Raw genomic sequence first — 27,183 nt, forward strand, 5'->3', positions numbered from 1 at the left:
AGGAGATGTTGCTTCTCATGGGGAAGTAGAATTTACTGTTAGTTTTTTTCTTGTGTGTGTGTAATGCTATTAGTTCCCTTCTCTGTGTAAATATAAACTGCCTTTTCTTAGTAAACCTCGATTTTACATTTTTCTTTTTTTTTCCCCTTCCCTCTGGGAAAGAAAAGGGGGGGGTGTTAATGCAGTCTAGGTGGACACCTGACATTCAGCCAAGGTGAAACCACTACTGTCAATTTCTTTGGGACTCTGGAGTGCATCCCATCAGGTCCCACAGACTTATGTACAGTCAAATTCTGCAGTGGTCACAGTCCTTATCTTCACATAAAGAGGGAAGCATTTTGCTCCCCCAGGACTTGCCTTGCAGTCCGCTCACTGAGGTGTGGGAAGGGAGATTCCCATTGAAAACTGAAGTAAAAAAAGTTGCTGAGTACCTCAGTCTTCTCCTCATCTGTAATTACCAGTTTGCCAGTCTTTTTTATTGTGAGGGTACACCTTCTTCGACATTCCTTTTCTGCCTAACATACCTGCTCCAGCTTCACCTTGGTTTTCCTCTTCTAATCCTTACACAACCGAACTGCACCCCTATACTCTTCCCCGGATACCTGTCCTTGCTTTCACTGCCTGTGCATTTGCTTCTGGCCCTTTAGTTTTACCAGCAGGTCCCAACACAGCCATGATGGTCTCTCACCTTCCTTGCCCAATTTGTTGTGCCTGGCAATCACTAAGTCATGTGCTCTATGAATGACTTTCTTAAAAGTCTGCCAGCTCTGTTCTGTTCAGGGCGTCCTATTGACAATCTCTTTGAAAAGCTGAAATTTTTCTTTTCTATAGTTCAGGGACCCGACTTTACTCTTCACCTGACCCATATCTCTCAAGATTGCAAATTCCACATGATCACTGCAGCCCAGGCTGCCTCCAATCTTAATGGCCCCGATTAGCTTGCTTGCGTTGGTGACCATCAGGTGCTTTATCACCTCCCCTCTGGTAGGTCTGTCTTTTACCTGGCTTAGGAAGTTATCCTACGTGCATTCCAGAAGTATTCTGGATTGCCTAGCTCACTGTGTTACTTTTGCAGCAGATATCAGGGTTGGAAGAGTAGGTTGGAATGAAGCACAAAACAATCATAAAACAATAGTTTTCTGCTTACACTTGAGTAAACAGATTTTAATTCACAAATGAATTATTTTTTTTCCTGCTTATATTAAGTTCAAAGTTTTGCTGGTTATGGATGGTATTCTTTCTTTAGTTCATGAGTGTGTTATAGAGGCCTTTATAGCTGTGAGGAAAGATTGTTAGAGAAACTTAGTTGTTGAGTAATAGTCCAAAAAAAGCATAATAGATTCATAAATGAAATTTGCTACCACTTCAACTAGAAAACTTAATTTTTGAGGAATTACCAATTTTCCCTACATACACATCATTTGCTACGTTTAAGTTATCCAACAGGTGAAATTAAATTATTTCACTAAAATGAACTTCAGGATATTATCTCCTTCAGCAACAGGATTTTAATTTTCTTTAAATGACTCAGTAATTTTAATTGTTCTCTTTGTTTTGTTTGTTTATTTGTTTCCACATAATTATTGGTTTTTAAAAATGTATAATGTAACATAGGTATTATGCAGAAATTCCATGTCATAAATCATATCTTCTCTTAGTCTTACAATTGCACACAGGAATTTGAAAAGAAAAAATTTCTTGTTGCAAGTAATACTTAGGTAATTTTATACCATATGTAGCTGGCCCTTCATATTCATTGAGTACTTTAGCTAACCAATCAGTAAGTCTTCCTTGGCAAGTACATTTTCTCTTAAAAACTCTGACTTAGGGGAGCCAATAATAATTCTACTTTGTGTGAAAACTTATTGCAAATTATTTTGAAGTGTTGAAGTTTCCTCTTGAATCTGGTCTTAGCATTCTGCATACTGTGATGAATATTGATCTTAAATTTGGAGCCTCGCTAGCAGTTTTTTCTGTGTCTGATAGTATTTCTCTAGGACAATGGAGTGAGATGATTAAAATGAATCCTAGTGGCTAAGAGGAGCATGAAATGCAAGACTATAAAGTCAGTATTGCCACTTTGTTTGCAGACCATGCCCCTAAGTCAATTGAAATATGTGTGAAATAAAGCCATTAAATGCAATTTATGTTCAATGGAGAAAAGCTGTGAAAATATAATGTGTGGCTTCAAGCTTTGCCTTTATCATCTCCTAAAATAGGCTTTACTAAGTAACATTGAAAAATACTCTACTTTTTTTTTTTTGTTCTAATTTAAATTGGATAAAGCAGGTCCTTTTTCACATTCCTCCTGACTGCATGCAGTCTGCTGCCTGCCTGAAACTCTTATCTGCATTTATTCTGTATTTGCATTTTATTTCAGAAGCCCCATGACTTTACTTTGGTCCTCCATGAGGACAATAGCATGCATCTCTCTCCCTGAAACAGTCTAACTGGCAACAGCCTCTTAGTTGTGCAGGTACTTCATTTTCATTAGGATCTATAGCAAATTTCATCCAGTTTATTGTCTTAATTTGCTATGGGAGGAGATACATAATTTATTTAAGACAGGAATAAAAGTGTCATAAGATAGGGCTGCAAAGTTCTTTACAAGATGTAGTAAAATTCTTAGTAAATTGTTTCTTAGTGAGAGCACTGAGATTTTTAGTAAGTGAAAAGAGAAATTGCAAAGTATGAAAAAAGTGTGCAGTTTTAAAATTCTGTAAAGTTAAAGTCAAATTTTACTTGTAACTCTGCATAAAATCTTTAAGGAGATTTAAAAAATCTTATTTCCACTTGTCTTCCTAAAGAGCAAAGAATTTTATATGCATAAGAATGAAGAATCCTGGACATTTTAAGAATTGATGTTAAGAAGGTATTTTTAAAACTGTCACTTAACTAAGACAAATATGCTTTTGTCTTTATCTACATCAGTAATGGTATATAAAAGTCAGAGTTCTTTAAATCTGACAGAAACACTGAATTTTCTTAACTTACATAATATATTTTTTCTGTGGAGGCAATTGCTCCATTTCAATATTTTTGTTTTGTGAACTTGTATTAAAGAAGAGATCAGGTTTGTTTAGAGAGATGAACTATGGTAATATGTGAATGTATATTAATTTGTGTCAGTATAGTTGTGTGACAGTTAAAACTGATAAAGAGGGAGAGATCCAAAAAACAAACTCATTTATGCAAGAAAGTAATGAAGAAGAGACCAGATACTTGAAATTTATCAACACATCAGTTTTCAGCAATTCAGTACATTTTTCATATATAAATTGATCTCTGGTGTTGTTGAACCACTGCTAAAGCCTGTTTTTCCCATATTCCTCTCTTGAACTCTTTTCCCCTGTTTGCATTATACTGTAGATCAAGCTGTATCCCTTTGAATAGTTCAGGATACTCTCTAAATATATGTTTGTCAACATGGTTAACGGTTGTGTAATCCCCATCTATTATGAACTGTGTTTGACATGGTGTGTCTCTGACTTTTCTGTCTTGTAAAATGTAAATCTATCCACTTGATAGATTTAGATAGGTACAGCAGATGGGAAAAATCCCATTTTTCTTGGTTTTGATATTCTTGTAAAATTAGTTTTAAGAAGCACATCATTAAATATGGTGGCCTTTGCATAAAAAGAGTATATGCAGAGGGAAAAATTTGTTGTTCTTTTTTTAATTTGTATTTTATCAAGTTATCTCTGCTCTCTATATGTATTGGAGAACAAATTTACACTGAATTACATACTTATGCACACAAACACAGGATGATTTACCCATGCTATATAGCAATGATAGACCAGTCCTACAAAACACAAACTGACAAGACTGCTAACAGTTCACACTCTCTCTGTGTTTGCTGCCTGTAAAAATCTGCCTCCCCTCTATTTGCAGGATCTGGAGTCTTTTGCATTTCTGAAGGTAATCAGTCAAGAATATTTAAAATTAAAAAAAGAAAAGTACATTCGGAAAAAATTCTCAGCTGTTAATTTCAAACTCTCAGTACCATTATTGCAGTTTATCTGCTTTGAAACCACTATTTCCTTACTAATAGCCTAATATAAAAATTATTTCATTACATGACTAAACTTATGTTACGTTTTTTCTTTGTGGTTTTTTTTCATAGAATCATTAATTACAAAATAACTTGGGTTGGAAGAAACCTCCAGAGGTCATCTTGTCTAAACTCTTGCTCAAAAAAGAACCAATTTACACTATCTAAATTTACACAAATTCAAGTTTGGAATAAATTCACAGACAGATATTCTGCAAGCTTGCTGGGAGGCCAATTTAACCACCCTCATAATGAAAATAGATTTCCTTTTATACGTTTAGACTTTCCCATGTTGTAAATTGTGTCCGCTGTCTCTCATTCAAGGAGAGCCAGGCTCTGTTTGCTCTGTATTGTTACACTGTCTTATTAAAGGTATCTATGAGACCTCCTTCTTAGCATCTCTTACTGACACCAAACTCATCTGTTATCCTCTCCTCATATGTCATATGATGTCATATGTCATGTGCTCCAGTCTTCTAATTACCTTGGTAAAGGTTTGCTGGATCTGCTCCAGCACATCAATGTCTTTCATGTGATAAGGAGATCAAAACTGGTCTCAGTACTCCAGATGTAGTGCCACAAATGCCAAAGAGAGGCAAAGAATCAATCACTTCTCTGGACCTGCTTGCAACACTCCTCCTAATGCAGACCAAGGTACTGTTGCCTTTCTTTGCTGCAAGGGCACGTTGGTGGCTTTTATTCAATTTGCTCCCTATCAGGACCTTCAGTTCTCTTTCTACTAAACTGCCTTCTGTCAGGTTGATGTCCATCCAATACTGGGTTTTTTGATTATTATGTGCAGGACTCAGCGTTTACAATTTTAACACTGTTTCAAATTTCTGTCATATCATTTCTTCTAAGTCCCTTTATACAGTAGTCCAATCCTGCAGACCCCTTTTTCCAATTTGACGTCATCCACAAAGCTATAGGGGGTTGTTCCACCCAATAAGCAAATATCTTTTTTTTTCCATTACTTTCATAAATGCATTCTTAAAGTCGTGACAACTTCTTTGGTCAAACCTCCATTGCACTATGCCTCCAGTCCTTTCATGCAGCTTTCCTAAGACAATTGTCAATGGCAGCTGCTACAGTAATTGAGTAGCCATTAGGAGCTCTGCTCCATTTCCTCACATGGGCAGCTAGTACTACTTTAGCTTTTCTAGTATATCTTGTCTTGCTGCTGTCTACTGTTACAGGACAGTGTGAACCCCCTGTACGATCTCTATCATACCTGTCCTGGGGGAAATGTCTAAGATAAACTATGAAATCTCAGCAGATGGGTGTATTTAAAAAGACAAATTGGGCCCAGAACATCAGAAACAGATGATTTTAGAGATCTTGCATACACACGGGCAATCCAGCTTGTCAAAACTTATGTGTCTTAACTTCAAACTGAATACCGCGTGGTCTTCAGTATACTTTTAGAACTATAATTGAGCTATAGATTTTGTAACTTTTCTTTCAAATGCTTTGAATAAGGTTGCATGTGGCAAAATGGCATTGAAAGGGCAATCAAATTAATATATTTAAGAATTCATTACCCATGAATATAAACCATTTTACCTCATGGAGAAAGCGAGTAAAAAGAAAGATGCAATTGATTAAGCTCTAAAATTCACCTAATAATTTACTCCTTGTCTTCCAGGAAACACATTAACAAAGTAAAACTGATTTTAAAGGCTGACATGTTCTGCTTGAACAGCAGAAAAGTCCTGTTCCTTTCGTCTGAACCTAGGTTCATATTATTGCAATAGGCAACTAGCAATCTACTATCCCATGTAGATTGCTGATGATAAGAAAACAACCTCATTAGCAGGTAGTCCTGTCAGTCTTGCTGCCAGTGCAAACAGCATCGCACCAATTTTTTGACAGAAATTTGGATTTCCCCAAAATAGAAACATCCTGCTTGTACAGTGACACAACAACATCTTCTCTTGTAATCGGTGGGACTACAATGGGTTTTGAATTTCTCAACTCTGCAGACTATTGTTGGCAAATACCTGATAAATACCTCTTCCAGGGAAAAAGAAAACCTTGTCCCTTTAGAGGGTAGAAAGGGGGAAGATTTTTCAATTGTCATTCTCCTCCCAAAATTCATATTGCCTTTCTCCTGACTGCAAAATTCAGTTTTTTCTAGTCTTCTGAAAGCACAGCATTCTGGCTACAGTGGCCAGAAATGAAAGATCCAAGTCCTTTAAAGCACACTGATGTAATCACAGTAATAAAGCCAAATGGTTCCCATCCCTTGAGATGAATCCTAGGGTAAGTAGAGTAGGAATCCAGGCATGACATGTATCCACAGCCCTGCTGCAAACAGTAGATAACACTTTTGCTGCTGCTGACACTTTCAAGTAAGAGATTAGCTCCAACTAGTTCAGACTTCCCATTCTTAGCTTTCTGCCTTCATTAATTATTTCCCCAGAAACTTTTCAGACTGCTACTAGAAGCCTGACTGCCATAGCTTTCATATAGTTTTTTCTGATATGTGATTAAATACTTCATAGCTTCTAAAAGCCATGAAAAAGATGCTCAGTTTGGACTGAGAAAGTGAGGAAAGGAGAGAAACTGTAAAAGTGGGCTGAATATGCTCTGTCATTTCTGTATGGGCTAAATTTGAAGAGCAATTTTGACTCTGTAGCCCCATTTTGAAATAGAAACTTTTCCCGTTGGACTAGATGGGGACTTTCTTTAAATGCCAGGATAGCTGTTTTTATGCCCCTTATATGGCTTTCCCTCCAGACCATTCACCACTCTCATGGTCCTCCTTTCAATGCTAAAAGCTTAACATCTTTCTTATATTGTGGTGCTCAAAACTGCACACAATATTCAAGAGGAGGATGCAACAGAGCAGAGCAGAGCAGGACAATATCCTCCTTTGACCAGCTGGTGATGCTTTGCCTGATGCACCCCTGGGCACAGTTGGCCCTCCTGGCTGCCAGGGCATGTTATAACCACTGATTTCCCAACTAAGTGACACGGAATAAAAAACTAAACTCTAAAACTACTTGACAATATCTTTATTAATAGCAAAATATTGTCATTCTGTTCATAGCACTTGACTCATTTCTCCCAAAGAAATAAAGAATATCAACAGAGCAAATTTTGCAACATTTCTTCTTTTAGGTGCTCTAGATTTCTCTCAACATTTTTGCAAGGAAAGTCACAGTAGATCTTAACATGAAGGTGACCTTAGACATTTATTACTGCTAACAACCCAAGAATACCTTTTAGCTGCTAAGGGTTTTCTGTAGTGTGACATAAAGTACTGCTTGTTCCACTGAGACAATTTACTTCAGGTTTAAATTACTTTTCAATTTGGGTTTCTCATGTCATATTTGCTACTAGTAACTTTATCTGGCATCTTAGTTTAACATAAAACTGGAAAAAAGCAGTTTACAAAATTAAGAATCACATTGCCCTTCATGCCCTTCCCTCTTATTTCCTTTCTAATTTCCTCTGCAATTTTTCAGAAACTGCAACGCTCTTGTGCATTGAACAGTCCTACTTTAGAACTCACATTGAAGGTGGTGAAACACTGGAGGAATTTAGTCTTTTAGTGTTCTTTGATGATAACCAAAGTTAATACCACTGTGTCAGCATAAATTAACTATGCCATCTCTGGGATACTAGATGTAGTGTGAATGGCATATGTTGGAAAAGAAATAGAACAATTGTAAAAGAGTTTGTTCTCAATACAGCATTGTGCTTTAGCTTTTTACCAGATGGATTGGGATTTGCTGAGGAACTGATTATAATTTTCAGAATATTTGAAGTAGATATAACTTAACCTGAGAACTGATTGAGTTGTCTGAAGTCCACTAGTTAGTATCAGATCCAAGTGTGAAGATGGGACACATTTTTCTGTGTATCTCTTGCTAGGACAGCTTAAAAAAACCCCACCATATGTATTTGTTTTACTTAACTGATGTTTGAAACATAACTTCAAAGTTGACACAAATCAGAATGAAAATGGAAATGCAATCACAGTTTTAATCATCTCTTGTATTATGAATATTCTGTTGTGAATACTAGTACATGGTTTTATCAACCATTGGCAAAAAAAATGTGTTGTCTTAAGTTTCTGTAACAGAAAAAAGGCATTATCAAGGGGAAAAAATCAATAAATGACAATTCTTAGACATAAATAATCTATCCGGAAGCTAGTACTATTTTTTTTTCATGGAAAAAAATAGAGGCAACATAAATCAAAGAAGTTATACAATCTATTGACATTTAATCATTTTAAAGCTGAAAGTCTTTTAATTATCTTTTAACTTCTGTTTTAATATAACCAGTCACAAAAGCAGATATTGGGTTTCCTGTTTTTCAGCATATGCAAAACCACTGTATGGGAATGCACTGAGAATTCTATAGCAATTTTAGTCTGTTTTCTCAGGTACCATGTTCCTGATTTGGGCTTCTTACAGGATTTCTGGTTTGGTCAGGTTGTAATATATTGAACTGTGTATAAATTGATGATATCTCCACATTTTCAACCAATATTAGTCCCTTAAGGTTCTTCACATTTTCTCATTTCATTGTTCCATAAATGTTTGAATTTTACTTAAGCTCTCACTTCCCAAGTTTTTACCAACATTTAGGACAAATAGTGACAGTATCCAGTCTACATAACATAGAAGGCTGCAAGTTGTACATAGGTTGTTCCCTGAACACAGTATTCCAGAAGCTCAAGAGAGGCTAGGATAGAAAAAGAGCTTGTCTCAGCAGTGAAATATATGATGCTGGGTTACTTGATGTTGCCTTCCATGGAAATTAAGAAAGCAAATGACGAATATGTAAAAAAATTAAAATGTGAATTATTCCTAAAGAGTTAAGTGTGATATTTAATCCCTAAATGATGAAATAGTTTTTGAAAAAAAGACAATTGTGAAGTGACTACAGATTGGAAAACAAACCTATGTTATAGGTGTATTGACATGAACATTTGAGTACTTCCAGCCCTTAAGCAAGGCAGAAAGCATATAGTTTCACTTTTGCCCACTATTCCCAATGTATATACAACTCTGTATATAAAGCAAAGTTCTACTGATATGTATCTGGTGTTTAAAAAAAAGGTCAAAGTATTTCTGTGATTTCTTTTTAGAATTTATGACCTAAAGAAATACTTATGTCTAATAATAAATTATTACTTAATAATTGGTCTATTTTGAATGTTTCTTAATTTATTTGGATGAAATAAAGTGAATACGGAAATAATTTAAATGATCTGCAAACAATATTAATATCACAATATACTGTAGAATTGATAGCAATCTTCATGGTCTACATGTATGTGATGCAGAATTGCCCTGACATTTTAAAATTGTAAAGGTTTTAATCACACAGAATATTTTATAATGAATGAATTGAACAAATTAATTCATAAATGGTAATAAAAACACAAACTACTGCTTGCTAATCATGACAAATCCATGAGCCATAAATATTGACCATGTGAACTAACTAATGAGTAAATCTATCAACTGAAAGGGAAGCCGGTTACACACGTGATCTGCAATAAATACGTTGCTCTTGAATGCTAGCGAGACAGGGATATTTAGGCTTACCTCTACATGCCAAAGAAACAGACTATGCAATTGGGTTTTAATGCAGTTTCTGAAGAATCTCTTAGCATCATGTTTTGAAATCTAGTAACAAAACAGACCAGCACTCCGGAATGTAAAGAAATGCAAGGCAAAATAAAAAAGAACAACTCTGTGCAAAGTATTTTATCAATACTGGAAATGAGTTTGAATTGCATACTATTTTAAAACTCTGCAGGTTCTTTTGGGAGAAGTTAGATATTAAAGTAGGAGATTATTATTTTATTTTTTATAATATTCAGTCAAGTGGTTCTGACAGCAATGATGACACTAATCCTACTTAAGGGCATGTTAAGTTTCTGCAGTTTAATATTTACTGCAGAAGAATCAGAGGTCTGAATTCTATTATCTACGTTTCATTGAGTAATAAGAAGTATTATTTCCTTTTCACATAAACTAGCAACGTTCATCTTAAAATCCAAGCTAACAAACAAGTTGTTAGAACAGTGAGTGTAAGAAAAGCATAGAGCGTAGTTTGAACCCAATCACACAAAACTAAAGCAGAACACTGTACGTGAAGAGTAGACTAATAATCACCCTTTGTGTTTTAGTGGAACAAATCTAAAACAAAGCTATTAAGAAATATGCTCTAATTAAAAGTTATCTTGACTGGTAAACATTTTTGCGCTTGTATATAACTTCAAAGCAACCACATAAACAAGGTGGTTGCTTGATGTATTTTGCACATAAGTGGATTATCCAATTAAAAACCAATGTAGGTGGGACAAAGGGATTAAAAGGGAGGGATTAAAACCAAAACTTTATTTCTATTACCAGCAAGCTCTTTCCTGTTTAAGGTGTATATGATCAGCATATTAATACTCCTTTAACTTCAAGCTCAAGCAACTATTTACTTTTTTTTAATGTGAAACAATTTGTCATGACAGAAATGCTTCAGCTGGCTCTCAAAATCTTTGAAACGTGAGATCATGATAAATTTTCCATTTCATAATAAAACCAAAGAAAAAAGTCAGAGCTTTACTCTGCTTATCTGATTAATTCTATGTTAAGCAGATGCAGAAAATGCTAATCTGTCTCTTTTGCTGCAAAAAGCACTCCTAACTGTTGTCAATCTCACACTGGAATGTTTTTCCTTGTCACATTATGCACTTTTTTGGGGATGTGATCCACCAGTTTCAGGGTTTGAAAGGACATAGTCTTCTCACATAAATGTAATTTAACATGAAACACATTTTTTACTTTTTACATTAATGTATGATTATTCAATGCAAAACTGTATTAAGTCCATATTAAGAAGTTGAAGTCTACAAAGAATTACATTTAAATTGCAATCTTCTTAATGCGGAACTAGATATATTTTTTAATCTTTTAAGCTCTTTGTTAGAGCAAGCATCAGTGTTTATTTCTAAAAGAAACCTCCTGAGAAGTGATTTGTATTTAATAACCTGCTTATATAAAATGCAGTTACTCTCTAGTTCTGAGACTTGTACTTAGCATTTCTTAAACTGACTTCCCCAGTGTGCCTGTCACTTAGTCTCAGCCAGCCTCCTCTGTCACTCCCAAGGATTTTTGAATCAATTCTTCCAAGTTTGATAGGGATGGATGCCCAAAATACTGTGGCTTGTACTACCTTCATGCAAAGCTGAAGCTGAGTGTGGGTAAGAGAGACATACTAGTTTGCTAACTGTAGGGAAAGTTAGCAATTTATTTTCTAGTTGTATAAAAAAGCCTACCATTTCCTTTGCATTAATAGCTTTGATACTGAGGTCTGTCTTATTAGAAACCTACCCATCTGAATCAGAGAGATTGATTTGAAAAAAAATAATTTTGAAGTATTCAAAATACAAACCTGTAATGGGTACATTGACCGTTTGCTAGCATAAAAAACTTCCAACAAAAAATATCCACAGTACTTCACTTCTGTTCATATACAACTCCAAATAAGAAAAAGACTTAAAAAACAAAATCTTCACTCAGATAAAAAATATAGTATGTCTGTTAACATTGTGGACTGCATCCTTGTTTTCTCTCATAGGTATCAGATGCCAGTACAGAAAATTGCCTAGTCATTTATGTGTTAATGTAACTCTGATTAGTGTTGATTTGTTTTGCAGTTCTAGTCATCTGGCCAAACTCTTACACTGTAGTTCTGGCACCAAGAAAAGATGGAGTCAAAGCACAGTTAGCCGATCCTGGGGGGATTGAGTCTGGAAAGAAGAGATTAATTGGATGTCTTCTCATACATGCTGTGAAAGTATAAACTGAGCAAGAGCTAAAACATGTTATCCCCAGTGTTAGCCATGGACAGCTGGCCATGGCCTGTGGGCCACCTGTACCTGACTGATTTATCTTCTGTGTGATTAGTGAAATTAATGGTGCTATAACATCTTTCAAAACACTTGGGAGCCTAGACAGCAAGAACTTGACCTAAATATGCAGGGAAGCAAATACAATATGCCTGTTCTATCTTCATCTTTCCTTCTGTACCTAAAAGAGGTCAGAAACTGCTTAATAGTTCTGCCAAATACAAAATACATAAAGGTTAGCATAGTAATAACATTTTCATTCTTCCATGTTCTCTGTGTGACTATCTTTCTGTAATTATAAGCATTTCTTCAGAGGCAAAAATAACTTTTATATATGTCATGGATTTCTACATGTTTTTTGTCCAGTTGGTAATTTTGGTTTTGATGGATTTCAGTTAAAACATGGAATGGAATTTCAATTAGTCTTGTGTGATAATTCTATTAATTTGAATTACTACTAGAGGAGGGTGATGGTGGAAGGAACTACACAAGTTATTGTTTTAAACAATTGAACTGAAATTAAAGAAAACATGTGCTTTTCCTTCCCTTCTCTCCAAATAATTCAAATGACATAGCATATCTTCCTCATGAAGATGCCTTTCACTTGTACAGATTTTCATGTAATTCAAACAAGACACCATTTCTTTTTGATATGCTGAGGACAAACTTCAGGTGTCTGAGAATATTTGTGCATTAAGATACCCATTGTATTGTGGATTTTTTATTAGATTTATATACATTGTTCAGGGAGATACAATAGCAATAAGTCACTGCACTTAAAGGAATGAAATCTGAAGACAATTACAGAATATCACTGATTCTGTTTTCTGATGAGGAGTAGAAAGGAGGACCCTGGGAACTACTGACCTGCCATCCTCACCTCTGTGCCCAGTAAGATCATAGAACAGATCCTCTTAGAAGCTATGTCAAGGCTCATGGATTATAGGGAGGTGATTAAAGACAGCTAGCATGGCTTCACAAGGGGTAAATCATGCCTTACTAGTGTCATGCCTTCTGTGATGGACTGACTGTGTTGTGGTTAAGGAAAGAGCAACTAGTGTCACCTACTGACTTCTATAAGGATTTGACATGATCTCCAGCAATATCCTTGTCACTAAATTGGTAAGGTACAGGCTTGATAGATGGACTATTAGATGCATAAGGAAGTGGCTGAATGACCATATCCAAAGAATTGCAGTCAAAGACTTCAGTGGAGGTCAATAACAAGGGCTGTTCCTCAGGGGTCTATATTAGGTACAATGCCATCCAATATCTTTATTAATGTCATAGACAGTGAGACCGACTGCGACTCAGCAAGTTTGAGGAAGACAAAGCTGAGTGGTGCATATGATTCACTTGAAGGAAGGGGGTGTCATTCAGAGGGATCTTTATAGACTTGAGGATTGAACTCATGTGAACCTCACAAAACTTGACAAGGCCTAGAACAAAGTCCAGCAGCCAGGACAGGGCAAACCCTGTTATCAATACAGGCTGGGGGATGAAGGGATTGAGAGCAGCCCAGCAGAAGGAGGCTTCAGGATGCTGGTGGATGAAAGATTGGACATGACCTGGCAATATGGCCTTGCAGCCCAGAAAGCAAACTGCATCTTGGACTGCATCAAAAGAATCATGACCAGCAGATTGAGAGAGGTGATTCTGCCCCTATACTCTGCTCTGGTGAGACCTGGCGTGGAGTACTGCATCCAGGTCAGGGGACCCCCAAGAAAAGAAGGACATGGCCCTGTTGGAGTGAGTCCAGAGAAGGGCCAAAAAAATAAAAAGAGAGATGAAACTCTCCCTTGTGAAGTCAGGCTGAGACACTGAAGAAGAGAAGACTCCAAGAAAACTTTGTAAATACCTTCCAGTACCTAAGGAGGGGCTGCAGGAAAGATAGGGAGGGACTTTTTACCAGGACTTGTAGCAACAGGATGAGGAATAATGCTTTTATACTGAAAAGGGATTGATTTAGACTAGACATAGGAAATTTTTTACAATGAGGGTGGTGAGACATTGGAAAAGAGTTCCCAGAGAAGTTGTGGATGTACACTCCTTGACAGGGTTCAAGGACAGGTTGGATGGGGTTTTGAGCAACCTGGTCTAGTGGAAGGTGTCCCTACCTGTGGGAGCAGGTTTGGAATTAGTTGACCGTTAAAGGTTCTTTCCAACACAAACCATCTTATGAGTCTATAGTATTAGATCACTTAAGTGTGTAGAGGCTATGGTTAATGAACAATTGAAAGTACAGCGTCCTTGAAATAGGACAAATAATGCCTGACCAAATTTAAAGAGTTATTCAAGCTGTAGGTATGTTGGAATATATGGCATCAGTGCTGTATCACTGTGTATACTTTAAAACTATCTCCAGTTATGGTATTATAAAAACTTTTCACTAAAGTCTCCACTCAGTGGGTGGCACTGGACTCTCTACTGGAGCCAGTGAAGTACACCTTTTATTAATATCCTCTATCAGCTAAAAGTGATCATGTGTATAAAGTGCATGTGCTGTAAAAACAAGCAAAACAATGAATTTGCTGCTGATTCAATAATGTCAGTGTAAACAGTAGCTATTGACTCAACAAGGTTGTTACACTGCCAAAAATTGATAGCTTAACTACAGTGCAAAAATATGAAGCAGATGCTACTGAATGAAAAGCTGTAAAATTTAATTACTCCAATGCAGACACAGAAGAAAAGTATAGCCTGTCATGAGATGAAGATTAGTTTTAAATATTTTGACATTTAAAACTAAGTTTTAGTAGAAAAAACTAATACTTAGAATATATTTTATCATACTTTTTATCATGCTATGGAGCATAGTAATAGGTTGTTAGATAATAATAAAGCTGTATCTTTTTTATTTTTTCAGTGTATTCTGCTTTTATAATAGCCATATAAGGTTTTCCAGGAAATTAGGAAAAAAAAATTGCTTCCTAAATCGTACTCCTGAATCAGTTAACTCAGTATGTAAGTAAATCATGCCTACAGAGTTGTCTTCATTAACAGTCACAGAAAAGATCATAATTTAAAAAATGTATCATAAATGCATATTTCCTGTAAATGACTGTACAGGGAATCAAATGTCTGTGAGTTTCATTGTGGTTAGACATTACTCAACATTTTAAATACCTAATTTCCAAGGGCCACATTTTTTCCTTTTTTTTTTTTTTGTGTAAGGAGGTTGGATAAGTCTAAACATTGGATAAAATTATACAAAATATATCTGAAGATACAAAGCAGTCATCTTTAAATAAGTTTCCCTCAAATTGTTATGTGTAAAATATTGATATTATTTTCAAAATACTATTTTAAGAAAGAGAAAATGGCTTAAATCAAATTTATATTTATGAACAAAACAAATAAGTATTTTGTTCAGATTTCAAACTAATACATCATACTGTGACTTGATGTAAGACTGGGATGTTGTCAAAATAATATTTTCCAAACATAAAGTAATATTTTTAGCTTTCAATATGGCATCTTTTGCTATAGAATGCACAGAATAGAGAGGTTGTTGTGACAAAGGCATAAGACAGTTTCTTTCTTTACCTAAAGGAGCTTCGGTGATCTACATTTCATTACAACCAAAATACACTGAATTTAAAATGCAGTAGAAAATACATACATACAGATTCAAACACAGAAGGGCTAATTTCAAACTTTCCTGTAAAAAACTGCCATGGTTTTCTTCCATTAGTTTAAAAGCAAACTGTAGCAGTATTTCCAGTATTGTGGTGTGGTATATGTTAGTGATGCCTGATTTCTTAGACACTATCAGAGAAATGGTTATATAGCCTCTAACTACATGATTAGAAATCAAAATGATGTCTGCTTGGAAACTATATCATGCTCAAGATTACTTTCTTTTGAATGGGAACAGCTGCAATGAAATTAATGAACTTAGAGTGATAAGGTAAGAGGCACATAACATAATAACAAAATTTATATAGCATCTCTCAAAAAAAATCACATTATGTAAACCTAGGATATCAGATAATACCTTACAGTTTAGTTTTGAATACTCCTATACATAATAAGGGACAGGAATCAAATGTAAAACATAGTTTGTGAGATAAGATTTTTAGCCCTAGCAATAAGGAAAACTTTAACTCCTTCAGAACATTTTAGATCATAAATAAAAATCACACATACATACACACAAATAAAAATCACACACACATATAAGCTGCTGAGTGACTTAATACTTTCACTCACTGGAATAAAAACCTATGTGGGGAAATCTGTTATTCATTTAGTAAAAGAACTATCTCTTTATACCAGCTGCTTAAATAATGAATCTTCATTGTTTTCAAAACTATTAATCTTTTAATAGTTTAATAAATCAATATTATTATCAATATTATAGGGAAACGAATTATAATAATTTTTCCTTTTCTCATACATATAGCTAGCTGTTTCATAGTTCCATAGTTAGAAAATTGAGGAAAACCCTCACTCTTTTCTGCACTGTTGTGAAGAATTCACAAGGCTGAATTGGTATGAAAGGATAATAACAAAATTGAGGCAGCACTACAGAGTGTGGCCTTGCTGTAATAGAGAGTTGAAGGCTAAAGACAATTTCTTCAGAAGAATCTGTCATCCAGTGCAATCTTGCTTAAAATTATCCCAAAGAAGAAAAGAAATGAGGAAGATGTCCTGTTTTTTTAAAGTTTATTCCCAGAAAAGGAGTGAGAATAAACAATGAACAATTTTAATGAGAGAAAATTTGATAAGGATCGATGTTGCCCATGCTGCTAAAAGTAACCTGTGCAGATACTTACAGCTTTTATAAACCTGTTTACCAGTGTAATTGGGTATCACTCTACCCTGATTATGTACTCTTCCGGAAACAGGGAGGGGGTTAAATCACAGAATGTTTTGCATTACTTGAAAGTGCAACAAATTCTGAAAATATTTAACGTTGTGAATATACTGGATATACACAAATCTAGGGACTGGGTCACTGTTCATGTATATTCTATGTTGGAATTCAGATGGTAGGTGAGAGCTGGCAAATCTCAACATGCGATTGAAATGTGGATGATAATAAACTATGGATGTTTTACTGATTCTAAGCACATTACAAAATGTTATGAAGTTAAATTTAGAAAGGAAAATAAGTCTTGTCAGGCTAAAACAAGCCTGGATAACAGATTCCCAGGATGACAAAAAATAGTGTATCTTACTCTGCATTTCAAATCACAGGGAAGAGCGATCTCTGTCCTTGAAGTTTTCTTCTAGAAAAGATCTAATCACCTTAGCTATAATTCACAGAGGAAAAGGATGGTACACAGTCACTGGGCCAGACAGTTGCACACCAGTTTTCATAACAGTTCCTTCTTTTGGCAAATTACTCTCTAGGGCTAATGTACCACTTTATTTTTAGCAGTTTTGCTTTTATCTTTATCTTCTCTTCATGGATGTGTTTTTTAGCATCTGATCATTCTCTAAAGTTCAGTAAATAAATCTTAACATATTTGGATGTGAAGCATAACAAACAGTGCATGCAACATACTCCATCATTTTTCATGCTTCTTCCTACTGCACCTGAAAGACATAACATGATTTTCACAGTAAATGTGAGGGGACAGCACATTTCACTTTTAGCAGTAATAAGTATGGTAGATACTTCTAGACTTAGGAGAAAAAGAAGACTCCTAATCACCTGACAACTGTCTTAAGAGCTGATCTATTCCTGGTAATTCAATGAGTCATTTTACATGTATGGTGAGAGGATACCATCAGAGCACTAACACTTTGTAGTTACTCTGCATAGATGCAAATAATAAAAGTAGTTGAGAGCAGGAGGAAAAAGCAATATTTTAACCTGCAGTTCCTGAACTTTTCTCTGAATCACAATTCGGTTTATCTTTTCCAAGTGCAAAAGACAAAGTTTTGGAATTACTGCCTTGATCACTAAAAAGGAATAGTACCTAAAGAATTTATTTTGTTATTGGATTACTCAGCAAAGGTAGTATAGAGCAGATTCATCTCAAGATAGAAAAGGTTAGACAGGCATCTTTTTATTACTTTTCTTGGTAGAGGACAGAATGGACACATATTACAAGGTTTAATAATATCCAGCATCTTTATGACTGCAGGGAAAAAAAGCAGAAGCAAAGAAAAACTAGAAGCCACTTGTACTGTTCATTTAGCAGAACTCGCATTCATTATTTTCCTTCTCATATTCATTCCAGAGAGCTGCTGACAGTTGAAGAACAAGACTACCACTTCTTGACTGGTATGTGTGGGACTGACTAAGTTCTGGAAGCCAAACTGTGACCTCTTCTCACTGTCAAGCTCATGGTCAGTCTCAGACATGCCAAGATATATATGCTATGACCTAGCACCCTAGGTCATTATAGAAGATACATTCCCTTAGTTCCCTTATCATAGTATCTTTGTGGGCATCTCTGAGGGGTGCACACATGTGTCAATAGAGCATTACTTCTTCTCTACAAGTCCTGCGCTTGAAAATTAGTGGCCTAAACCTTTTCAGTTCTGTTTTACACTCAGAATCCTCAATGTGACAAATATAGAAAAAAAAGAAAAATTATTTTCTTAATGAACAAACTATTTCTTTGCCAAAAAAAAAAAAGTGGGAAAAAAACCTGTAAAATAGGACTAAAGTACCACTACAGTTGATTTGCATGAATTGATTACTTAATTTATAAAAATATTCAGCACAGTCTTTTATACACACAGTTTAAAGTGACATGCAACTATTGGTGAACTTTAATGACATTAAAAGTAAAAGCAAGCTTATGTGTTTGATGTTCATCTCTGATTTCAATATTTGAAATATTATCTATTTCTTGTGTTTGGGTTAAACAGCATTGGCTTCAGATAATTTGGATAAGATCACAGTCTTGCAATAAGAATGTCATACATGGATGAAAATAAAATAGTATCGTATGTATATTCTACTATTTGATATATATGCAAAATTTAGTACATCTGTGACATCTAAGCTGTGCTGATCTACTCGTACTTCACTACAAATTTTCTCAATGAGCAAGATGCATTTTTTAGCTAGAAATGAATGGGTACCAGTTATCATCCCGAGTATAGGAACCACTGATGGCAATACAATTGACTTAAAATCGGTTTAATTTTTCTGATTTCTTGAGTTCTCTTAAACATTTATGTGGTTTTGTTTTTCTGGTGGGGGTTTTGTGAAAGATATGCAGAAAGAGAAAGCTGACAGCTCTTACTGAGGAATTACACTAAGTATGTTCACAGCATAAAATAAATCATTTGACAGACTGCTTTCTCATTGTTCTAGTAATGTATTGCCACATGAAACAGTAAATCATGTTTGGGTGCTTAATTTTTTATTTTGATTTGTTTTCACAGTTGGCAGCTTTTCTTAACATTTTTATTTAACTTTAGTGACATAGTAAATAATGCAACTGCTTAGAGCCAGACTATGTGACAAAGCTTACCATGTGGGAAACAGATCTTGTACAGTACATCCTGTCAAGCCAAATAAGCAATCTCCTTATTAATGAGATTCATTTGTACGTTAGTTTTACCAGAGGCTTTTTGTTATCAAAAATTGCCACTTAAAAGAAATATGGCTTAATGGAATATACAAGTTAGAATTTTTACAAATGTGGAAAAGCATACTGCTACTCTGTGAAGACATTTGACATTTGGATCTTGGTTTTATTCTGAGCAACTAAAGGCAGGATTAGCCTTTGATCCCTTATGAATGTAACAACCTGGAGTGTAATCATTTTTAAATCTTGTTTCCATGTATCCTTCAAAGGCTCAGAACCAATATAATACCAAGCACAAGTCAAGTCATATCATTCTGTGATTATTCTGTGCCATTACGACCAATAGAGAACTTGCCAAAATCTTTTCACTTGATAATATAAAGACTTACTGTGCACATCTGGGATTCAGGTGTTATATACAGAAATCAGGTTAATACAGGAATAACGCAAATACACTCAGTCTCAAAATAGCAAACAGCATTATGATATTTTGTTTCTGCTGTAACACATCTTTAGTTATGAAGATTTACCAATACTTAGTGCTCATAAGTTGATTTCATACTACTGTAGTAGCAGCTGATCATCTATGCGGTTGTATCACCTGAAGTAAAGTTTGCTTAAGCACATGGTCCTATCACTCCTCTTTATGTTAGACCTGCTCTGAGCATGTGGGATTTTCTCCCCACAGATGATATGCTTTCTTCTCTTGTGACGATGTGGCCTGAATTATTCTGGTACTAACAGTCACTGTTCAAGAAACACCAAGTCTTTTTCATATTTTTATTTTCCCATTGAAGTTCTATGCAAAGATAATCTATTCAGATCACTTTTGAATCAATTTCCTTGCTTCTATATTGTATTCTCATCTTTCATTATACGTTTCTTTCATGTATGTATATGCTTGTATAAATTTAATGCTAAATAAATATAGATAATTGCTGTCTTATTTACTACAAGAAGGGATCAAGGAATGTGTCTGAAAAACACAATTTCCTTCTATTTACAGACAAGGTTATTTATGATTGACATGACTTGACATGATGCTATTTTCTTGAAACAGTGAAAGAATTTAGAAAATAGTGGGTTCAAAATTTTGCCATTATTACAGGGAATTAAATGAAAAACATCACAGACCTCCAACACAAAGTGGGTGAAATTCTAGCAAGAAATGTTTTAGAACTTCTAAACCTTTGCTATCCTTGTGTATCTACTGGGTACCTGGGTAGCAAGTTTATAGTCAAAGTGTTGAAATCTGTAATTAAAGCCAGGTGCAAATTCCACTCTTTTTTGCTCTTTTGCTTGCATTTACATCTCAAACAAAACCATGAAAAAAATACCAGGTATGTCCTATGTTTACCTTAATTATTTCTAAGTCAAACCACTGTGTTCCTCAAGGACTCTAACTTATATATACACACAAACATATACAAACTTTAAGTACTAGTATTTTTGTCTTTGATCAGATTTTTTTTTCCCCCTCATAATTTTTCTATTTCTCCATCTGCTGCATCTGCACAAACAGAACTTCTGGGCAGCAAAAAGTAGAATCTTCACTTGACTAAAACACAGACTCAGAAATTTGCCCATGCATTTCTTTCCTTCCTGCAAAACCATATTAATCCTTTATTTAGTACAGCTCCACCATTTAGTTCCATGTTAGTGCTACTGCTTCGTACTTTATAGACAAAATCTTGTTCTTATAATCCAGTAAAATTCCCCTACCTAACTGCAAAGGCGGCGTTTAAAAGCAATGACACTCAAAACTTTATTTATGTCAGGGGATCTGCTGAGGCTAAGCGCAAAGTCTCCGGTGAAAAAAAATCCTCCATAGGCTTAGGAGAACTGAACTGGCTCTTTTTATAGAGGTGTATTTTTAAAGGAGAATGAGTCTATATGCACTCACAGTCAGCTAGAGATGTTCTGCTCTGGACAGCCATTGCCTTGATTTTTAGAGAAAGACTCCCCCTCTTAAGGGAGTAACATAACTTAATTCTGCTAGTTTATAGCTGTTCCCTATTGAATATGACATTGTGGGAGGCTGAGTATGAGCTGCCTCCCTCAGAAGGAATAAATTTTTGCTTAATAAAAAAGACCTTTGGGCTGTTGGTCAGCACAAATGGGTTGAAGTGAGGAATGAGACCTTGTGTGCAGGTAAATGTACATTTGAATGTCTGAACAAAACTGCTTCTCATTTGTTTGTTCATAGTGTTGCTGGAAATTCAAAAAGAAATCTTGAGTTTACCTCTAAGAAACTGAACTGGAAGGTTCCAAGGACATAAGTCACAGATGCTCAGTAGCCAGACTACGGTTTCTTGTGGGGTGAGAATTGTAATTTATTTAGTCACAGTGATATTGTGTCATTATCTTCACAAGTAGGTTTTGATACGCACAAACCTGTGACTCAGTACCGTATAGACTTTTTATCTCAGACAGTTCCATCTGTGACCACCTGTATGTAAAGCTACATGGTAAAGTGTAAAGAGTGCTTGGGGGAAATAGTTTCATAATTTATTTATTACCCACTAATCTCAAAGCATATTGACTTAGCAGGGGAGCCAGCACATCCTGTGGTATTAACCTTTTTAAGCTATTTTTAGAATATATGACATTTCCTAATTACATTTTAGAGTAAGAACAATCCTTCCTTCCTCCTACCTTTATATCCCTGCCACATTCAGAAGTGAAAAGCAAGTAAAACGAAAATCTTGAGCAATAATCAGATTAGTCTGAACCTTAATGTGAGAGTCTATTGTTCTTTTAGTTTTCATGTTCTGAATCTGAAGAAATTGCGTGGAACTCAGTATAGCTGACTTGGATTGGTACCACAACTAGAGAAATCAGAAACTGTCTTTAACATCCACAAGGGCTTGACAGTAGCTACATAAAATGTAGCATGAGAGTCACAGCTGTCTGAGCACTTGTGTATCACTATAGGAGCTATGTGCGTAAGAGAATGTCTTTCCTGTAGCTCATATCTACCCATTGCTCTTTCCACTCCTATTCTATTATACTGGTACGCCTTGTTCTTTCTACGTACTGGTCCTGAATCTCTAGTACAACTGCAGTACTTCATAAACAGAAAAAGCATTTTAAGTTTCTATAAGAAATCTAGTTCATTATCCCAACACTTCTCTAAAAATCCCTTCATTATAAAGATATATTTTCCACATCTACAAACACACCAGTAATCCTGCAACACAGGTTTTGAGTTTGCCATGAAGAAGTCAATAGTTTCATAGAGAAAAGCAATGAGGACCATGTGACTACAAATCATAACTGAATTTTTGTGGGAAGATAAACTTCATAGAGAAGGAAATTACGCTTTTTCCGGTTAGAGAATTTAGAGAATGTAGCTTTGATTGAAGTATAATCACTACAAAGAGGTTGTTTTCAGGATTGCAACATTTCTAACAGTTTTACAAGCATGATAAATCTTCAGCTTCCACTGAAAGGAGTGATACTCTTTTGTGCATCCAATTAGTCCATGCCATTCTGCATCATATTAAGCATCCAAGTACAGCAAACCTGTGTAGCAGGGCTAAAACTTATCTGTGGGTTAGTTCTCCTATAGAGTGCAAGTGTTTTCACTCCCTCCAGCAGCAGTTCTTCATAGAACCTTACAGATGTATAGCTTGGGAAAAAAAAAGCCAGTAATTTTTCCACTATATTATGCACCCATCCCTTTTGACAGATGAGAGTGTAGATGTTTTTAACATCTTTTTATATTTTAATAGATTCAACATTTATTTTAAACAAAACTTGGATGCCTTCTTTTACCTTTTATTAGCTTGTAAAGAAATTATTTTCTGTTAAGAGATTATATGGTATGTAGGAAATAATAATCATTTAGCAACTTTTCCTTGCTCGAAACTAACAGCATGTTTCCTCTTAAGAAAAATAACCATGCAGGAGCTTGAGAATAATATGTGGTTTTTGGTACAAGGCAGATAATGCTTTTGTATCAAACTAAGCTGTATACCTGTAGAAAAGCCTGAAAGTAGGGAAACCTGAAGGAAGGAAAGTATGAGCTTTGTGTAATGCATAATATTCTGAAGTCGTTTATTGAGATGATAGATCTAAGGAACAAAGGGACTAGTTTTTCCTCCTCCCATGAAAAGGGATAGAATTCAAACTGCAAAGATCTCTTGAGAGTTATTTACACAGTCTAGTAAAAGTACAGAGACATCCATTGGGAGCTCAACACTCCCATACCAGCACAAAGGCCATCCACTCCTTGTTTCTCAGCTAGCAAACACAGTAGCTCTATCTAATGGAACCAATATAGAAGACACTTTCCTCTAACTTAGTGCCAACTGGAGTTCCTTTAATTAGGCATCTTCACTCTATAAAGGGCTCATCCCTTGCAGATATTATCTGTGAGTCCAGCTACCATCTTTTACTAAACATCTGGGACTCAATGTACTTTTCTCTTTGTATTTCCACAAGAAAGGAAATACTGAAAGAAGATCTGACAACCTTCTGTTCCATTCTTTGTTGCTTAAAGTTCCACAGTAAAATCATTCACTATTTAAACTATAAAGCTGAATTTTGAGGTACTCTGTGACAGACAGTGTACTGTATATTCTAGCAAAATTACAACAAATATTTGGAAATTCAAAACAGGTAAGAGAGAATTCTCCAGGTAAGAGAGAAAGGACATTTCTCTCTGGGGCACTGATGACACAGGTAATGAGTGGAAAAGGAATGGAAAAAGCTTGTGACCTTGTTCTATAGAGTTTACATGCTATGGAATCAGGGGCCTGCTCTAAGGAAGCCTGGAGCAACTGTTGCTCAGAACACCAGTTTCACAAGTGTTCTGCAGAGCAAAGGGGTGGTAGAGGGAGACATTAGCCATGAAGAATGTTGATGAAATTCAGAGCAGGTTAGAAATTAAAGATCATGACATGCTATTTCCAAACTATGAAACATGGTTCTGAGGTACAACTACAGGTGCTTGAAGTTTCCATGACTAGGGAGTGTTAATTAAACACACAGTAAAAGGAAAACTTATGGAGGATTGAGACTGCAGCCCTGAAAAATCCAGATCATATTTCCAAAGACTAGTTGTGCTTTTCTGTTTAAGGTATTTATTTTATTTACTTTATTATCGTGACTGCTGTTGTCTTTTTTTTTTTTTAAAGCAGTCGAATTACAATTTAAACATGGAATATCTTGCTGTAACAGTCTCGTTTGTACAGCCTTAAAAAAAACAGGTTCTCTTACTTTTACTGAGAAGAGATTATAATATCTCCCACCCTCTAAACTTCCATCAGGTGTATCTCAAAATGTTTGATTTTGATACTTCTTTTCTTTACTTCTGCTCTTGTCAATATACAGCTAGAGATTAATAGAAGGCAGCCACTTTGCAGAGTAGAAAAATTAAATTACTGCAGGTTGATCTCATTTGTGACTAAGGTATCAAATATGAGTGCATCTATATTTCAAAATCAAGTGGTAAAACAGATAAGTTCCCTCTCATTCCTGTTACATCAAAAAACAAGTAGAAAAACATGTCTAGATAAAAGTCAAATTAGATTTTCACAATTGTTACAGGAATTCCTTTTAATACCTTTTCCTTCCAACATGGTTTAAGCTGAATATCTCATAAAAACATTTAATTGAAAATTACTGTGAAAAATTGAAAATTACTCTGCACCAACAGTGGTCTCTTCTACCTCAGGCCTTTAATTCTTTTTAAGTTCTGATGAAAACCTGTGGTTTTGATGCTCAGAATGTAAGCAACTATTATTTTTTTCTTTTTTTTTTTTTTGCATGGTTTGGAAAATGAAAATGTATATTTTTATCCTGTGTTTGGAGGCTTTTTCCAGATAATTTACCTTCCCAGATTGCCTTGGTATGCTTATTATGAATCTGCATATCCATTTTTCAAAGTTATCTTTTAGTACTAATCAAATAGTTCCTTAGAAGACAAATCTAATCACAGTTTTTGTGACAGTCTGCTACAGGTATTACTCCCTATAGATAACATGAATATAGCCAAACCATGTTTAGCTCTGTGCCGTTACACTTCTCCAATACTCACAGAAGGCTTTATAGCCTCAAACCCTCTCACACCAGGTTCCAAGGGACAGAATACATATCACACAACTCCTTAATGCTATTGAATATAATGATACCAGGATAATACTCTGCAACAATTTCAAGCTCTTGCAACAGAAATAGAAAAATAATTCATTTTTCTAAGTCCTTAGATCTTCCCTATGAGATCCAGAGGAGATGTGGAATATGCAGAGTGGAGATGGCCCCTACAAAAATAGCAGGCAGTGAGAAACAGGGTTGAAATTTTATCTAGAGGCCAGGGTTTGTTTTTTTTTTTTTGAACTAGACACAGCCTGAGAAAATTACTGAGAATAATTACAAAGTAACAAATCAAAGTATGTTTTTAAGTTGTTTAGGACACTGTATTTCTAACTGCATGGAGTTGTATCTCTCCCAGAGACATTAACTATTCTGTTAGACATATTCAGTTTACATGAGTTTAGGCTAACTGAAATGACAAACTCCAACACAATACAGAATTTTAATTTCCAGTTTTCATGAAGATGTTGGAAGTGGGCTGTGTCTCTCTTGTGACACAGGTAACAAGATTTTCTTCCTATGCAATTGAACATATGGTGAGCAAGAAGGGACAAATACACATACATCATCTGTTTCTATGAAAGGTTAAGATGTAGGTAGGGTATACACCTCTACAGATGATTTTTGTTATCTCTTGCTGTATTCTTAAGTCCATATTTACAAGGACTGCTTATAGTCTTCACTGTGAATAAATCAAGGTAAAAAAAAAGAAAAAGAGGTGGAGTGTGGTTTGGTTACCGGCAAATTTTTCTCTCATATATTTCAAGCCCTCAGAAGGGCATCAGGAGCAATGACTGCATGGGGATTCTAGGTGTAAAATGACAGTCTGCCCTGAGCCAGAAGTTCTGTTGAACTAAAGAATCTTAACATAGGATAAAGGAAAGAAATCACATTAATATATGGCTTATTAATATATGCTTTTGTGTACATATATATCTGGACAGAGTACTAAAAATTTTGTTAGTCCAATCAATCCTTCAGCAACCTAAAAGTCCAAGTTATCTAACAAGTATGAAAAGCCTCATTAAAAACAAAAATATTACCATTTGCTCACCCTTCAGGCACTCCCCCTCTCCCCTGCTCAGGATGCTCACCCTCACAGGGATCCATGCCTTGGTCCTCACCAGGGGCAGGTGGGTATGGCTGCCTCAAGGCACCAGCACACCAAAACCTTCTCCTGATTGCCAGGAATTTCTTCCTCCCCAGCCCCGGGCTGGCTCACGTTTATTTCTGCACATTCCCTCAGTATGGTCTGTACCATTGAGGACACCTCACAGCCCTGGCTACCCCAGGGAGGCGAGAGTCCCTCCTGCCATGTACTGCCAGCTCCAGCAGGCCCTGGCCCTGTAGACCTCTGACCCCACAGGCTTGTCAGTGTGGAAGATGCACAGGTGGGCTATAGGTTACTGGCTCCATGCCCCAATGAGCTGAACATGGCCCAGGGGGCTGAGGACAGCCATGTTCACTCACCAGAATTGAAGATGAGGAGTATATGCTTTGAGGAGGAATTGATCTGTAAATATAGGTTGAAGCCTGGTTATGTCTATAACCAAGTACCTTACACACAAGAATTTGTTGCTGTAACTCCTCCAGTAGAAGTAAAAATTTAAATAGCCCATTAATCATGAAACACTAATGTATTCTTCAGAGAAATAATTCAC

The sequence above is a fragment of the Chiroxiphia lanceolata genome, chromosome 1 (genome assembly GCF_009829145.1).
Source record: "Chiroxiphia lanceolata isolate bChiLan1 chromosome 1, bChiLan1.pri, whole genome shotgun sequence".
NCBI lineage: Eukaryota > Metazoa > Chordata > Aves > Passeriformes > Pipridae > Chiroxiphia > Chiroxiphia lanceolata.